At 53.1% G+C, this 17,970-nt stretch overlaps 4 non-coding genes and 2 pseudogenes across 4 annotated transcripts; all 6 read left to right on the top strand.

Annotated features, from left to right (window-relative positions):
• The first annotated feature begins 1,278 nt into the window (after positions 1 to 1,278).
• LOC139699934 (U2 spliceosomal RNA) lies at positions 1,279 to 1,471 on the top strand. The gene has a single exon (XR_011703637.1). It is a non-coding gene; the product is annotated as a U2 spliceosomal RNA (small nuclear RNA).
• A 1,512-nt stretch (positions 1,472 to 2,983) lies between these two features.
• LOC139699933 (U2 spliceosomal RNA) lies at positions 2,984 to 3,176 on the top strand. The gene has a single exon (XR_011703636.1). It is a non-coding gene; the product is annotated as a U2 spliceosomal RNA (small nuclear RNA).
• Positions 3,177 to 4,688: 1,512 nt separating this feature from the next.
• Positions 4,689 to 4,794, top strand: LOC139699939 (U2 spliceosomal RNA; annotated as a pseudogene).
• Positions 4,795 to 10,334: 5,540 nt separating this feature from the next.
• Positions 10,335 to 10,523, top strand: LOC139699935 (U2 spliceosomal RNA). Its single transcript, XR_011703638.1, has one exon. It is a non-coding gene; the product is annotated as a U2 spliceosomal RNA (small nuclear RNA).
• A 1,511-nt stretch (positions 10,524 to 12,034) lies between these two features.
• LOC139699940 (U2 spliceosomal RNA) lies at positions 12,035 to 12,156 on the top strand (annotated as a pseudogene).
• A 5,262-nt stretch (positions 12,157 to 17,418) lies between these two features.
• LOC139699938 (U2 spliceosomal RNA) lies at positions 17,419 to 17,612 on the top strand. The gene has a single exon (XR_011703641.1). It is a non-coding gene; the product is annotated as a U2 spliceosomal RNA (small nuclear RNA).
• Positions 17,613 to 17,970: the final 358 nt, after the last annotated feature.

Raw genomic sequence — 17,970 nt, 5'->3', positions numbered from 1 at the left:
CTTGGGAAGAAAAAAAATCCCATCTGAAGAGAGTCGTCGTCACTTTAAAGTGTAAGTGTAACAATAAATACAATTTTGTGAAAATAATGCAATTATTTTTTCTGCTTTCAATGCAACGTCAACAACAACAACGTCTTGTCTCCTCAGTATTCCATCATTGGAGACGACGACAACTGTTGAAGAGAGGCGCCGGATCACGTTTCAAACTTTGGCGTGTGACGCCCCTTCCTTCCAGCTGTTTACCTCCCCCCCGAAGAGATGGCGCGCGCGCGCTCCCGGCAAGGAGCGTCATTCAAGACGACCCGACGCGAATCGACTCGCGGAAATAGGTGAGTTCCACTCTTTTACCTTAGTTTTTGAACACCAATCTTTCCACAGAATTTATGCGAAGATAATTCTTGTAAAAGGAGTGTGTGTTTGATGAAAAAAAATTGAACGGAAAAGAAACTCAATACATCGGAGGAAACGACCGATCGCGAGCACTCGGGAAAAATTGGAAAAATGTTTGCAAAAAAATTTTCAGAAATTTTTTGCGAATTTCGCGGAAATCGATGCCCATTTTCGCGATATTTTTCGAGAAAATGGAAAATATAAACAATGGAGAAATCTGGTTTTCCATCTTGTGCAATTGAAAGCGCCACTTTTTTACAGCCTTTTCGATTCCTATTCTCCGATTTGAAGAAAACCCTAATTTGTTTATATTTGAAGAAACCCTAATTTATGTATTTATTTATTTATAAGGAAAGCGTATTTTTACTAATGACGATTAATGCAAAGTAAGTGAACAGCACACGATTTTAAATCTCTACCACACAGGAAGTGAAGTGAAGAGGAAGCCCGTTTTTCGAAAAACTGTCGACCACTGAATACTGGCGAAAAGGGCCCTTTATTACCGCCCTGGATGCCCCCCTCCATTTTCGGAATGTTTGAAAATTGCGCCCGACCTTTCCCGGGAAGCGGGGAGAGAGCTTGCAATACGTCTCGTGTGTCGCTCACAGAGATGGCACGACCTAGCGAAGGACTCCGCGTTGCAATTTACTGTCTCGCCTCCGGACTCCGGGGACGCAATTGCTCCGGCCCTCCTGCCCCCCGCGCCCCCCCAAAACTTTTCTTGCTGCAGGAAAACAAGGAAGCCTTCGGAAACACCCCCGCAGGACCCTACGCGAATTCTCCCCGACCAATGCCACCCCGCGGCGCCTACGCCAATCCTGCGCCCTCCGCCCCAAGTGCTCCGGGGTCGTCCCTACACATGTAAATATTGCAGAAAAGGGCTCCCTTATCGCTTCTCGGCCTTATGGCTAAGATCAAAGTGTAGTATCTGTTCTTATCAGCTTAATATCTGATACGTCCCGCATTGCGGGACCAGAATATTAATCTGATTTTTGGACATTGGCGGGGTACCCGGAGTTTACTCCATCCCTGCCGCGGGTTGGCCCGGCATTGCAGTACCGTCGGGATCGGCCCATCATTAAAAAGGTCCACTTAAAAGCTGATGAGAACAGATTGAAGCTTAAATTGATCCGCGAAAATTATTTATTTTCGCACTTGCAAATTTCAGGCGATCCGGCTGGAAAAATATTCGCGAAATTGCATTTTCGCGGAGAGAAGCGATTTTATTCCATGCGAGCGGAGCAAAAGTAATGTAATCCAAATTGAAGCAGCACAACGAAGTATTAAAAGGAATGAATTATTAAAAGGAGAGAAACTTGGGAAGAAAAAAAATCCCATCTGAAGAGAGTCGTCGTCACTTTAAAGTGTAAGTGTAACAATAAATACAATTTTGTGAAAATAATGCAATTATTTTTTCTGCTTTCAATGCAACGTCAACAACAACAACGTCTTGTCTCCTCAGTATTCCATCATTGGAGACGACGACAACTGTTGAAGAGAGGCGCCGGATCACGTTTCAAACTTTGGCGTGTGACGCCCCTTCCTTCCAGCTGTTTACCTCCCCCCCGAAGAGATGGCGCGCGCGCGCTCCCGGCAAGGAGCGTCATTCAAGACGACCCGACGCGAATCGACTCGCGGAAATAGGTGAGTTCCACTCTTTTACCTTAGTTTTTGAACACCAATCTTTCCACAGAATTTATGCGAAGATAATTCTTGTAAAAGGAGTGTGTGTTTGATGAAAAAAAATTGAACGGAAAAGAAACTCAATACATCGGAGGAAACGACCGATCGCGAGCACTCGGGAAAAATTGGAAAAATGTTTGCAAAAAAATTTTCAGAAATTTTTTGCGAATTTCGCGGAAATCGATGCCCATTTTCGCGATATTTTTCGAGAAAATGGAAAATATAAACAATGGAGAAATCTGGTTTTCCATCTTGTGCAATTGAAAGCGCCACTTTTTTACAGCCTTTTCGATTCCTATTCTCCGATTTGAAGAAAACCCTAATTTGTTTATATTTGAAGAAACCCTAATTTATGTATTTATTTATTTATAAGGAAAGCGTATTTTTACTAATGACGATTAATGCAAAGTAAGTGAACAGCACACGATTTTAAATCTCTACCACACAGGAAGTGAAGTGAAGAGGAAGCCCGTTTTTCGAAAAACTGTCGACCACTGAATACTGGCGAAAAGGGCCCTTTATTACCGCCCTGGATGCCCCCCTCCATTTTCGGAATGTTTGAAAATTGCGCCCGACCTTTCCCGGGAAGCGGGGAGAGAGCTTGCAATACGTCTCGTGTGTCGCTCACAGAGATGGCACGACCTAGCGAAGGACTCCGCGTTGCAATTTACTGTCTCGCCTCCGGACTCCGGGGACGCAATTGCTCCGGCCCTCCTGCCCCCCGCGCCCCCCCAAAACTTTTCTTGCTGCAGGAAAACAAGGAAGCCTTCGGAAACACCCCCGCAGGACCCTACGCGAATTCTCCCCGACCAATGCCACCCCGCGGCGCCTACGCCAATCCTGCGCCCTCCGCCCCAAGTGCTCCGGGGTCGTCCCTACACATGTAAATATTGCAGAAAAGGGCTCCCTTATCGCTTCTCGGCCTTATGGCTAAGATCAAAGTGTAGTATCTGTTCTTATCAGCTTAATATCTGATACGTCCCGCATTGCGGGACCAGAATATTAATCTGATTTTTGGACATTGGCGGGGTACCCGGAGTTTACTCCATCCCTGCCGCGGGTTGGCCCGGCATTGCAGTACCGTCGGGATCGGCCCATCATTAAAAAGGTCCACTTAAAAGCTGATGAGAACAGATTGAAGCTTAAATTGATCCGCGAAAATTATTTATTTTCGCACTTGCAAATTTCAGGCGATCCGGCTGGAAAAATATTCGCGAAATTGCATTTTCGCGGAGAGAAGCGATTTTATTCCATGCGAGCGGAGCAAAAGTAATGTAATCCAAATTGAAGCAGCACAACGAAGTATTAAAAGGAATGAATTATTAAAAGGAGAGAAACTTGGGAAGAAAAAAAATCCCATCTGAAGAGAGTCGTCGTCACTTTAAAGTGTAAGTGTAACAATAAATACAATTTTGTGAAAATAATGCAATTATTTTTTCTGCTTTCAATGCAACGTCAACAACAACAACGTCTTGTCTCCTCAGTATTCCATCATTGGAGACGACGACAACTGTTGAAGAGAGGCGCCGGATCACGTTTCAAACTTTGGCGTGTGACGCCCCTTCCTTCCAGCTGTTTACCTCCCCCCCGAAGAGATGGCGCGCGCGCGCTCCCGGCAAGGAGCGTCATTCAAGACGACCCGACGCGAATCGACTCGCGGAAATAGGTGAGTTCCACTCTTTTACCTTAGTTTTTGAACACCAATCTTTCCACAGAATTTATGCGAAGATAATTCTTGTAAAAGGAGTGTGTGTTTGATGAAAAAAAATTGAACGGAAAAGAAACTCAATACATCGGAGGAAACGACCGATCGCGAGCACTCGGGAAAAATTGGAAAAATGTTTGCAAAAAAATTTTCAGAAATTTTTTGCGAATTTCGCGGAAATCGATGCCCATTTTCGCGATATTTTTCGAGAAAATGGAAAATATAAACAATGGAGAAATCTGGTTTTCCATCTTGTGCAATTGAAAGCGCCACTTTTTTACAGCCTTTTCGATTCCTATTCTCCGATTTGAAGAAAACCCTAATTTGTTTATATTTGAAGAAACCCTAATTTATGTATTTATTTATTTATAAGGAAAGCGTATTTTTACTAATGACGATTAATGCAAAGTAAGTGAACAGCACACGATTTTAAATCTCTACCACACAGGAAGTGAAGTGAAGAGGAAGCCCGTTTTTCGAAAAACTGTCGACCACTGAATACTGGCGAAAAGGGCCCTTTATTACCGCCCTGGATGCCCCCCTCCATTTTCGGAATGTTTGAAAATTGCGCCCGACCTTTCCCGGGAAGCGGGGAGAGAGCTTGCAATACGTCTCGTGTGTCGCTCACAGAGATGGCACGACCTAGCGAAGGACTCCGCGTTGCAATTTACTGTCTCGCCTCCGGACTCCGGGGACGCAATTGCTCCGGCCCTCCTGCCCCCCGCGCCCCCCCAAAACTTTTCTTGCTGCAGGAAAACAAGGAAGCCTTCGGAAACACCCCCGCAGGACCCTACGCGAATTCTCCCCGACCAATGCCACCCCGCGGCGCCTACGCCAATCCTGCGCCCTCCGCCCCAAGTGCTCCGGGGTCGTCCCTACACATGTAAATATTGCAGAAAAGGGCTCCCTTATCGCTTCTCGGCCTTATGGCTAAGATCAAAGTGTAGTATCTGTTCTTATCAGCTTAATTTCCTTTGATTTGTATTTTTTAACGTAAATTTTCCTCCCGATCTTTTTCATGAACAGCTACACTTTCGTTTCCGTGCCTCTCTGAAGAGTCCCGGATGGGCCCCCACCAGTGGTAAGCCCCCCGGGATACTCTCAGAGAGAAGGGGTAACAGGACACTAGGCGCCTGCTCTGCTCACTTCCCCTCTTTCTCCCCCCCCCTCCCCCAATGGCCCCACGGTCCATTGCCTCCTCAAGGCGGGCCGTGGGACCCAATGCCCCTTCTGGGCTCCCCGGATCCACTACGGATCATCCGAATCGCCCCTTCTGGGCGAATATCCCCCGGGCTGGCACCGGATCCTTCAGATCCGACGCCGTATCAAAGCCCCCCTCCCCCGGGCGCACTGCCGGATCCCTTCTGGACCGGCAGCCTAAGCACCGGGTTTCCCCCGTCCCCTGGTGCACTGCCGGGTCCCTTCTGGACCGGTAGTTTGAGCACCAAGCCGCCCCCGACCCCCGGTGCAGCGCCAGGCCTCTTCCAGGCCGGTGTAGTGTGCACCAGGTTTCCCTCGCTTCCCCCGATCCGCGGGCGCGTCACGCCCGATCGGTGGTGAATAATTTAATTCTCCCCCCTCCTCCCCGGCCCCCTCAGGGCACCAGGGGACGCCCTCCGTCGAGTCCCGTAAGGACCGACGCAGAGCGGGCGATTCAAACGGCGCGCGCTTCGCCAAGACCCGTTTTTCCGCTTTTCCCGCCATCCCGTTGGTAAATTCACGCTCGGCGCGCCTCACGCCCGACGGAATTACCACTCATTCCTCCCCTGATCGCAATACTCGGTGAAAGACGTCATCTTTCACAGTTGCGACAGGAAAACTCCCTAAAACATTCAAATCTCCTCCCGGTCCCGCCCAGAAGGGCCGAGAAGCGTGGTAGTGCGCCCTCAGCGCCAACCCTCGGCGGCCGCCTGAACTTTCTCCAGGCGGACGCCGCCGCGCATTTCAAAAGTTTGAAAATTGTAATTTTCTATTTCGCGGCCCTTCAGGCCGCGGAAAAGACCCCCCGTACCCCCGTTGTTACCTTTTGGCCATTGTTAATGTCCTTAGAAATTTTTATAGCCCTTAAAAGGACAATTTTTCCTTTTCCCGTCCTTAAAAGGACGATTTAATTAACGATTTAATTAAACTTCTTCCACGGTCCTTAAGACCGCGGAAGAGTGCCCCCCGGCCCCTCCCCATGCGCTAACAACCCCCAATGCCCCCACGTCCCCCCCGTAAAAACGGGGGGGCGGGGGCCGCGAAAAAAGCCCCGGAAACACCGGGTGCCAAAACCTCCGCCCCCCCATCCTCCTCTCGTACTTTGCGAAGGAGGAGAGCCGAGGCATCAGCGCCCGGCTCCCCCACTACTCCCCCCGCCCCCCCTAGGTCACCCGGCGGCGCGCCCGAATGCGATTCGCCGCTAAGGACGCGCCGTCCCCGTCCATTTGTACGCTATGGCTCACCAGTGTATTCTAATGTATCTTCTCCTTCTTCTTCTCCTTCTTGCGTCCGAAAGATCCCCTTAGAGACCTTTTCCCCCCTTTCTGACGTCACCTATTCCCCCCCTCACTCCCGCTCTTCCTCTCCTCCCTCCCCATCCCTCGACGACTTCACGACGCCCCCGGATTCATCCTCGGCCAGACGTCCAGCGCTGGTTCCTTCCCAGGACTCTCCCCAGACAGCCCCCGTCCCCCAGACGACTGACAGGGTCACGACGAGTCTCCTGACCGGCACCACGGTGTCGGCCAAGAGAGTCGATAATCAACTTGTGGTTTTCTTCCCCGTGGCGGATAGCTTAGGTTGCACCGAGCCCGGATGCCCCACGTCATTCCGAGCTTCTGCGTGGACGGCGACAAGGAGAAGCCTGCTGAGGCACCTCAAGGAGCAGCACGGCCTGACACTGACATCCGTCAACGCCTGCTCCATCTGCGGCAAGACTATCGGCCGCAAGCCATCCACGCACCCTTGCTTGAAGGGAGGTACCAGCAAGGAAGCGGAAGAACCTGAGGCATTCCGGTATCGGTGCGAACAATGCACCTTTGCATGTCCTACCCGCCGTGGATTAGCGAACCACAAGTCGACCCATAAAAGACCTCCCCCCTCGATTGTCCCCCTTCAGGAGGCAATCGAGGAGACTGCTAGATGCGCAACGCCGCCCAACGTGACCGAGGTGCAAAATTCCGTACCAAGAGCAGCTGAACCGGCCGAACACCCGGAGCCGGAACCGCCCCCCGTGATCGGTGACTTTGAGATCCCGTCACCGCCGCCTGGAAATGAAGAACATCCGCCACCAGCAGAAGCAGCAGAAGATCTGGCAGCACCACGACCTGTCGGGCCCACAGGAGGACCGAAGGAGAAACTGTGGCTCGACCGATTGGCCAATACATCCGGCCAATCATGGGAAGAATTCGAGGTCGTGGTAGAAGAACTGGTGGCCAGCATCCAGGCGGAGCGGAAAAAGGAGGCAAAGGAAGCAGACGGAAAGGAAGCACCTCGGCCGCGAAACGTTGCGCATAAACCACCGACCAGACGCAGACAAGTACCGGACTACGACGCCAAAAAGGCGTCGGACATACAAAAACTCTTCCGGAGCCACCCCAGAAGGGCAGTTGAAAGCATCCTTTCTGAGAAGTCTCCCTATTGCGATATACCCGCGGAGGAGGTGGAAAAGCATTTCCGCCAAATCTACGGGGATGTCGGGATTGGGGGCTTCGAAGATACGGATGATGAATCGGTCTACCGTCGAACAACGGAGACCGAGAAGAAACTGCTCCTCGAAAGGGTGACTCCTGAAGAGGTGACGAGACGCATGTCTAGGACGAAGAACACCGCTCCAGGCCCCGATGGCCTCACCTACGGCGACCTGAGGGCGGTCGATAGACATGGACTTATTCTTTCTGCAATCTTTGACAGGTGCCTGAAGGAGGCCAGAACACCGGCCTCGTGGAAGACCTCTCGAACCGTCCTCCTGCACAAAGGGGGGGACCGCCGGGACATCGGCAACTGGAGGCCCATTGCGCTTGGCAATACCATCGCCAAGCTATACGCCGGGGTGCTGGCTGACCGCATACTATCCTGGGCGGTCAGCGGGAAGAAGATGCACCCGGCTCAAAAGGGCTTCCGGGAGTTCGAGGGGTGCCACGAGCACAATTTCACCCTTCAGACAGCTGTCGACGAGGCAAGACGCAGACACTCCCACATCGCACTGGCTTGGCTTGACCTTCGAAACGCGTTCGGGTCCATTCCGCACCAGCACCTCCAGAAGACCTTAAGGAGGATGGACTTGCCTGAGGAGATGAGGAGGACCGTGGAGGAGCTGCAGAAGGGCTCCACGGTAGTGAAGACGTCCAGCGGCGACACCGGCGTCATTGACATCTGCGCCGGTGTCAAGCAGGGGTGCCCGTTATCGCCGACCATCTTCAATCTGGGGATGGAGCCGGTGATACGGGCGGTCGCTGGAGAAGCAGGCAAGTCCGGAGTCGTCGTCCAGGGGCAGGACATCGCCATCCTGGCATACGCCGACGACTTGGTGCTGGTGGCCCGAGACGAGGAGCACCTGCAGCGCCTGCTGACCATCGCAGGAGAGAAGGCAACAGCAGCAGGATTAGAATTCAAGCCAAGCAAGTGCGCCACGCTGGACCTAAATTTCTCTACGAACCAGCCCGTGCAGCCGTCCCAGCTAACCATCCAGGGATCGGCCATCTCCAGTCTGAAGGACGGCGAGGCGTACCGGTACCTCGGGGTCCCCTTCGGTTTCCACGTGGACCAGACGCCCGAGGAGGACCTGGTGCGCTTGGGCGAGGACGTCAGCAAGATCGACGAGTCTCTCCTCGCCCCGTGGCAGAAGATCGCCGCCACCAACATCTTCCTGCTGCCCAGACTGGAGTTCATCTTGCGGGCTGGTAACGTAAAGAAAAAATATCTGACTGACATTGACAAGAAGCTGAAGGCCTGCGCAAAGGGCTGGCTCCATTTGCCCAAAAGGGCATCGCCTGAGATGGTCTTCATTGGCCATCAACATGGCGGCGCAGGTCTTCTCCCTCTTTCTGACTTGACCGACATCTTGACCATTGTACAGGGTTATAGACTCCTCCATTCCCGTGACCCCAACGTGAGAGTGCTCGCCTGGGGTCGCCTGAAGGAGGTAGTGCGGAGGAAGCTGAGGAGGCCGCCAACCACCGGTGATCTCGCAGAGTACCTTAGCGGTAGTCTGCGGGATGACTTTGGAAGGGAAAGCGGTGACTTCAGCTCCCTCTTCACGCAGGTTCGTTCCGCGTCACGCCGTATCGCCGCGCGCATTGGATTGAGTTGGAGATGGTCGGACGAGCTAAAGGAGATGCAGATTTCGTTCCGCGACATGAATGACGGTTCAGAAGATCGACCACCTTTCATCAGGGTTCCCCCGAAGGCCGTGAGGCAACTGACGGGTGCCCTGAAGGTCGCGGTGCGGCGCTACTACCTGAACAAGGTAAGCGCCAAGCCCGACCAAGGTAAAGTCATTCGTGCCTCGGCGAAGTCTGAAGCCTCCAATCACTTCCTGGCAGGAGGGAGGTACACCAGGTTTTGTGATTGGAGGTTCATCTTTAGGGCTCGGCTCGACCTGCTCCCACTCAATGCCTGTCGCCGTTGGGAAACCAACGGGGACAAGCGGTGTCGGCGATGCGGCTACGCGGAAGAGACCCTGCCCCATGTCATTAACCACTGTACAATGCATTCAAGGACGTGGCAGCGTAGACATAACGCTGTCCAAGACCGACTCTACAAGGCTCTGATTGGACGCCGGGGAAAAGGTGACGATGAAATCAGAGTCAACAAACAAGTACCTGGCACCGACTCGACTCTTAGACCAGACCTGGTTATAACTAACCAGGCCGACAAGACTGTGACTCTGATCGACGTAGCGGTCCCATTCGAGAATACGGACGACGCACTGCTGGCAGCCAGGACCGCAAAGGAGGAGAAGTATGCCGCCCTGGCAGAGACCATCCGCCAGCAGGGAAGCAGAACATCGGTCGCCGCCATCGTCGTGGGAAGCCTGGGGACTTGGGACCCGAAGAACGATCCCGTCCTGAAATCCCTGGGCCTACCTCGACGATACTGCAACACCATGCGGCGGCTAATGGTGAGCGACGTCATCCGATGGTCGCGGGACTGCTACGTCGAGCACATCACGGGTCACCGACAATACGAGGACGGCTCCGGAGGCTGAAATAAAGACAAAAGTGAAGTCGTATTAAAATCATTTTCCCTTTTTTTCCCTTTTTCCGTACTTCTTCTTTTGTAAAACCTTTTTCTGTCCCCTTTCTTTTATGAGCCATAGTGTATAAATGGACAAAATGCCGTAGTTTATAAACGGCTCCCCAAGTGTCACCCCCCCCTAAAGTGAAACCCCCCAAAATGTGAACATATTACCTGTACTATATAAAAAAAAAAACAAATGTGTGAGAAGCAGTATAACTATATAAACATTCCCTGAAAAAAAAAGGGCAAAGACTTGTTCCCCGGCTCCCTCACTTGGAGGGAGCCGGACTTGTATCAAATATACATATGTAAGTTGCTAATTGAATATTTTAAACTCTGTATTTAAAGAATTTTAAATAAACATTTTTATCTGTTCTTATCAGCTTAATATCTGATACGTCCCGCATTGCGGGACCAGAATATTAATCTGATTTTTGGACATTGGCGGGGTACCCGGAGTTTACTCCATCCCTGCCGCGGGTTGGCCCGGCATTGCAGTACCGTCGGGATCGGCCCATCATTAAAAAGGTCCACTTAAAAGCTGATGAGAACAGATTGAAGCTTAAATTGATCCGCGAAAATTATTTATTTTCGCACTTGCAAATTTCAGGCGATCCGGCTGGAAAAATATTCGCGAAATTGCATTTTCGCGGAGAGAAGCGATTTTATTCCATGCGAGCGGAGCAAAAGTAATGTAATCCAAATTGAAGCAGCACAACGAAGTATTAAAAGGAATGAATTATTAAAAGGAGAGAAACTTGGGAAGAAAAAAAATCCCATCTGAAGAGAGTCGTCGTCACTTTAAAGTGTAAGTGTAACAATAAATACAATTTTGTGAAAATAATGCAATTATTTTTTCTGCTTTCAATGCAACGTCAACAACAACAACGTCTTGTCTCCTCAGTATTCCATCATTGGAGACGACGACAACTGTTGAAGAGAGGCGCCGGATCACGTTTCAAACTTTGGCGTGTGACGCCCCTTCCTTCCAGCTGTTTACCTCCCCCCCGAAGAGATGGCGCGCGCGCGCTCCCGGCAAGGAGCGTCATTCAAGACGACCCGACGCGAATCGACTCGCGGAAATAGGTGAGTTCCACTCTTTTACCTTAGTTTTTGAACACCAATCTTTCCACAGAATTTATGCGAAGATAATTCTTGTAAAAGGAGTGTGTGTTTGATGAAAAAAAATTGAACGGAAAAGAAACTCAATACATCGGAGGAAACGACCGATCGCGAGCACTCGGGAAAAATTGGAAAAATGTTTGCAAAAAAATTTTCAGAAATTTTTTGCGAATTTCGCGGAAATCGATGCCCATTTTCGCGATATTTTTCGAGAAAATGGAAAATATAAACAATGGAGAAATCTGGTTTTCCATCTTGTGCAATTGAAAGCGCCACTTTTTTACAGCCTTTTCGATTCCTATTCTCCGATTTGAAGAAAACCCTAATTTGTTTATATTTGAAGAAACCCTAATTTATGTATTTATTTATTTATAAGGAAAGCGTATTTTTACTAATGACGATTAATGCAAAGTAAGTGAACAGCACACGATTTTAAATCTCTACCACACAGGAAGTGAAGTGAAGAGGAAGCCCGTTTTTCGAAAAACTGTCGACCACTGAATACTGGCGAAAAGGGCCCTTTATTACCGCCCTGGATGCCCCCCTCCATTTTCGGAATGTTTGAAAATTGCGCCCGACCTTTCCCGGGAAGCGGGAGAGAGCTTGCAATACGTCTCGTGTGTCGCTCACAGAGATGGCACGACCTAGCGAAGGACTCCGCGTTGCAATTTACTGTCTCGCCTCCGGACTCCGGGGACGCAATTGCTCCGGCCCTCCTGCCCCCCGCGCCCCCCCAAAACTTTTCTTGCTGCAGGAAAACAAGGAAGCCTTCGGAAACACCCCCGCAGGACCCTACGCGAATTCTCCCCGACCAATGCCACCCCGCGGCGCCTACGCCAATCCTGCGCCCTCCGCCCCAAGTGCTCCGGGGTCGTCCCTACACATGTAAATATTGCAGAAAAGGGCTCCCTTATCGCTTCTCGGCCTTATGGCTAAGATCAAAGTGTAGTATCTGTTCTTATCAGCTTAATCCCTTAACTTTCTTCTTTTTCGCCCGCCAAATTCAAATTTTTAAATGAACAGATCTACCGCTTTTGGACCTTTCTAGCCTCTCTGAGGAATCCCGGACGGGCCCCGACCAACGGTAAGCCCCCCGGGACACTCCCAGAGGGAAGGGGCAACAGGACACTAGGCGCCTGCTCTGCCCAGTAGCCCCTCTTTCGACCCCCGATGGCCCCACGGTCCATTGCCTCTTCAAGGCGGACCGTGGGACCCACCGCCCCCTCAGGGCTCCCCGGTCGCTCACGGACCGTTCCCCACGCCCACTTGGGGTGATAACCTCCCCGGGCTCGACGCCGGGCCCCTAAGGCCCGGCGCAGGCCCCCGCCCCCGGTGCACCGCCGGGTCCCTTCAGGACCGGTAGGCTGAGCACCGGACGTTCCCCGGCCCCCGGTGCACTGCCAGGTCCCCTCCGGACCGGTAGCTTGAGCACCGAGGCCCCCGGACCCCCTCAGGGCCCCCGGGAGCACCCTCCGTCGATCCCGTACGGATCGGCGCAGAGCGGGTGATTTGAACGGCGCGCGGTTTCCTTTTCGGCCGCGACGCCGGTCAAGCGACCGTTCGGCGCGCTTCACGCCCGATCGGTTCGATTGACCCCCTCCCCCCCGTCCGGTATTTGTGGAAGACTTCATCTTTCCACAAAACCGTCATTTCAAAACCCCGGTAAATTCAAATTTCCTCCCGATCCCACCCATACGGGCCGAGAAGCGGGTTGAGCGCCTTCAGCGCCATCCCTCGGCGGCCGCCTGGACTTCATTCAGGTGGACGCCACGCGCTTAATTTAAATTTGTATTTTTGAAAATTTTCGTTCCGCAGTCCCTCAGACCGCGGAAAAGCCCTCCGTCGCCCCCCTTGGCCTTCAGCATTTATATCTTTTGAATTTTTTTGTGTCCTTAAAAGGACAATTTTCAAAACAACGTACCACGGTCCTTCAGGCCGTGGAATATCGTCCGCCAGGCCCCGTTTGTGCCATGACTTAACGCCCTCCCATGCCCCCACGTCCTCCCCGTAAAAACGGGGGGGCGGGGGCCGTTAGAAAAGCACCATCGCGTGCTAGTTCCTCCGCCCCCCCCTCCTCCTCTCGCACTCCGCGGAGGAGGAAAGTCGAGGCGTCAGAGCCCGACTCCTCCCCTCCCCATACACCACCGGACGGCGCGTCCGAAAGCGCTTCGGCGCGTAGGACGCGTCGCCCGCGGAAAATCATACACTATGGCTCCCCCGTTTCTTCTTCTTCTTCTTCTCCATCCGGCGTCCGAAAGCCTTCCCTTGAGACCTTCTCCCCGCTCTCGGACGTCACCTATTCTCCCCCCAAGTCCCGTTCTTCTTCCCCTCTCTCCCTCGACGACTTCACGACGCCTCCGGATTCTTCTTCGTCCAGACGTCCGGCGCTGGATTCTCCCCCCCCGATTCCCCCGACTGCCCCCGCCCCCCAAACGACTGACAGGGTCCCGGCGCTTCTCCTGACCGGCACCGCGGTGTCGGCCAGGAGAATCGACAATCAACTTGTGGTTTACTTTCCCGTGGCGGACACGTTAACCTGCACCGAGGTGGGATGCAGCATGTCCTTCCGCGCTACGGAGTGGACGGCGATGCGGAGAAGTCTCGTCCGGCACCTGATGGAGCAGCACGGCCACCGACTCACGTCGGTGAACGCCTGCTCCATCTGCGGTGGGACTATCGGCCGCAAGCCGTCCACTCATCCCTGCCTCAAAGGGGGGATACGTAAGGCTGCGGACGGACGTGTTGCACTCTCGCATCGGTGCGGGGCATGCGATTTCGCATGCGCTACCCGTCGCGGGCTTGCGAACCACATGGTGACCCACAAGAGACCTCCCCCCTTGATTGCCCCCCTTCAGGAGGCAATCGAGGAGACAGTTAGATGCACGACGCCGCCCAACGTGACCGAGGCGCAACCCTCCGATCCAGACGCAGCAGCAGACGCTCCGGCCGAAGACCTGGCGCCGGGGCAGCCTCCTGAAGTCGGTGACCTTAACGACACCGGGTCACCGCCGCCTGTGGACGCAGCAACATCGCCGCCGCCAGCTCCAGACGCAGCAGAAGGAGCACCACGACAGGTCGAGCCACCGATACAGCAGAAGGAGAAGCTGTGGCTCGACCGACTGGCCAGCACATCCGGCCAGTCATGGGAGGAGTTCGAGGTCGTGGTGCAGGATCTGGTGGCCACCACCCAGGCGGAGAGGAAGAGGGAGGCGAAACCTGCGGACGGAGGGGAAGCTCCTCGGCCACGAAACGTCGTGCACAGACAACCACCAAGACGCAGACAAGTAGCTGACTACGACGCGAAAAAGGCGTCGGACATACAGAAACTCTTCAGGAGTCATCCCAGGAGGGCAGTGGAGAGCATCCTGTCCGATAAGTCACCCTATTGCGACATTCCCGCGGAGGAGGTGGAAAAGCATTTCCGCCAAGTCTACGGGAATGTCGGGATGGGGGGCTTGGAGGACGAGGGTGACGACTCGGTCTACCGTCGCACGACGGAGACCGAGAAGAAACTGCTCCTCGAAAGGATCACTCCTGAGGAAGTGACGAGACGCATGTCTAGAACCAAGAACACCGCCCCGGGCCCCGATGGCCTCACCTACGGCGACCTGAGGGCGGTCGATAGACATGGACGAATTCTCTCTTTTATCTTCAACAGATGCCTGAAGGAGGCCAGGACACCGGCCGCGTGGAAGACCTCTCGGACTGTCCTCCTGCACAAAGGGGGGGACCGCCAGGACATCGGCAACTGGAGGCCCATAGCGCTTGGCAACACCATCGCCAAGCTGTACGCCGGGGTGCTTGCTGACCGCATACTATCTTGGGCGGTCAGCGGGAAGAAGATGCACCCGGCTCAAAAGGGCTTCCGGGAGTTCGAGGGGTGCCACGAGCACAATTTCACCCTTCAGGCAGCTGTTGACGAAATGAGACGCAGACGTTCCCGAATCGCACTGGCTTGGCTTGACCTACGGAACGCGTTCGGGTCCATCCCGCACCAACACCTCCAGAACACCCTGAGGAGGATGGACTTGCCTGAGGAGATGAGGAGGACCGTGGAGGAGTTGCAGAAGGGCTCCACGGTCGTGAAGACGACCAGCGGCGACACCGGCGTCATCGACATCTGCGCCGGTGTCAAGCAGGGGTGCCCGTTATCACCGACCATTTTCAACTTGGGAATGGAGCCGGTGATACGGGCGGTCGCTGGTGAGGCAGGCAAGTCCGGAGTCGTCGTCCAGGGGCAAAACATCGCCATCCTGGCCTACGCGGACGACTTGGTGCTGGTGGCCCGGGACCAGGAGCACCTGCAGCGCCTGCTGAACATCGCGGGAGAAGAGGCGACCGCTGCAGGTCTACAGTTCAAGCCAAGCAAGTGCGCAACGCTGGACCTCAACTTTGCAGCAAACCAGCCCGTGCAGCCGTCCCAACTCACCATCCAGGGGGCGGCCATTTCCAGCCTGAAGGACGGCGAAGCGTACCGGTACCTCGGGGTCCCGTTCGGGTTCCACGTGGACCAGACCCCCGAGGAGGACCTGGTGCGCTTGGGCGAGGACGTCAAGAAGATCGACGAGTCACTCCTCGCCCCGTGGCAGAAGATCGCCGCGACCAACATCTTCCTTCTGCCCAGGCTGGAATTCATCTTGCGGGCTGGTAATGTTAAAAAGAAAAACTTGACCGACATCGACAAGAGGCTGAAGGCCTGCGCAAAGGGCTGGCTCCATTTGCCCAAAAGGGCATCGCCTGAGATGGTCTTCATTGGCCATCAACACGGCGGCGCAGGTCTTCTCCCTCTTTCCGACTTGACTGACATATTGACCATCGTGCAGGGATATCGACTCCTCCATTCCCGTGACCCCAACGTGAGAGTGCTCGCCTGGGGTCGCCTGAAGGAGGTAGTGCGGAGGAAGCTGAGGAGACCGCCAACCACCGGTGATCTCGCAGAGTACCTTAGTGGTAGTCTGCGGGATGACTTTGGAAGGGAAAGCGGCGACTTCAGTTCCCTCTTCACGCAGGTTCGCTCCGCGTCACGCCGTATCGCCGCGCGCATAGGCTTGAGCTGGAGATGGTCGGACGAGCTAAGGGAGATGCAGATTTCGTTCCGGGACATGAATGACGGGGCTGAAGACCGCCCCCCCTTCATCAGGGTTCCTCCGAAGGCCGTAAGGCAACTGACGGGTGCCCTGAAGATCGCGGTGCGGCGCTACTACCTGAACAAGGTAAGCGCCAAGCCCGATCAAGGGAAAGTCATTCGTGCCTCGGCGAAATCTGAAGCCTCCAATCACTTCCTGGCAGGAGGGAGATACACCAGGTTTTGTGATTGGAGGTTCATCTTTAGGGCTCGGCTCGATCTGCTCCCGCTCAATGCCTGTCGCCGTTGGGAAACCAACGGGGACAAGCGGTGTCGGCGATGTGGCTACGCGGAGGAGACCCTGCCCCACGTCGTTAATCACTGCACGATGCACTCAAGGACGTGGCAGCATAGACATAATGCTGTCCAAGACCGACTACACAGGGCTCTGATTGGACGCCGGGGAAAAGGTGACGATGAAATCAGAGTCAACAAACAAGTACCTGGCACTGACTCGACTCTTAGACCAGACCTGGTTATAACTAACCAGGCCGACAAGACTGTGACATTGATCGACGTAGCAGTACCGTTCGAGAACAACGAGGGAGCTCTGCTGGCAGCCAGGACCGCGAAGGAGGAGAAGTACGCCGCCCTGGCAGAGACCATCCGCCAGCAGGGATACCGGTCATCGGTCGCCGCCATCGTCGTGGGAAGCCTGGGGACGTGGGACTCGCAGAACGACCCCGTCCTGAAGTCCCTGGGCCTACCTCGACGATTCTGCACCACCATGCGGCGACTGATGGTCAGCGACGTCATCCGCTGGACCCGGGACTGCTACGTCGAACACATCACGGGACATAGACAGTATGAAGACGGCTCCGGAGGCTGAAAAGGAAAGGACAAAAGTGAAGTCGTGTAAAATCATTTCCTCCCTCTTTCCATACTTCTTCATTGTAAAACCTTTCTCTGTCCCCTTTCTCTTTTATTTACTCTATGAGCCATAGTGTATGAATGGCCACGCCGTGGTGTATAAACGGCCCCCCCCAAAAGTGTAAACCCTCCCCGTGAGAGACTTAAACATATAAAACATTTTATAAAAAAACACTCGTGCGAGAAGCCTATATTATTATAATATTTCCCCAAAATAAAGGGGCAAAAAGACTTGTTCCCCGGCTCCCTCATTTGGAGGGAGCCGGTCATGTATAAATTATATATTAATTATAAGTTGCTTAAAACTCTGTATGAAAGAATTTTCAAATAAACATTTTAAATCTGTTCTTATCAGCTTAATATCTGATACGTCCCGCATTGCGGGACCAGAATATTAATCTGATTTTTGGACATTGGCGGGGTACCCGGAGTTTACTCCATCCCTGCCGCGGGTTGGCCCGGCATTGCAGTACCGTCGGGATCGGCCCATCATTAAAAAGGTCCACTTAAAAGCTGATGAGAACAGATTGAAGCTTAAATTGATCCGCGAAAATTATTTATTTTCGCACTTGCAAATTTCAGGCGATCCGGCTGGAAAAATATTCGCGAAATTGCATTTTCGCGGAGAGAAGCGATTTTATTCCATGCGAGCGGAGCAAAAGTAATGTAATCCAAATTGAAGCAGCACAACGAAGTATTAAAAGGAATGAATTATTAAAAGGAGAGAAACTTGGGAAGAAAAAAAATCCCATCTGAAGAGAGTCGTCGTCACTTTAAAGTGTAAGTGTAACAATAAATACAATTTTGTGAAAATAATGCAATTATTTTTTCTGCTTTCAATGCAACGTCAACA

Source organism: Hetaerina americana, unplaced genomic scaffold, assembly GCF_022747635.1.
Source record: "Hetaerina americana unplaced genomic scaffold, ioHetAmer1.1.p SCAF_981, whole genome shotgun sequence".
NCBI lineage: Eukaryota > Metazoa > Arthropoda > Insecta > Odonata > Calopterygidae > Hetaerina > Hetaerina americana.
This window is presented reverse-complemented; position numbering and strand designations above follow the sequence as displayed.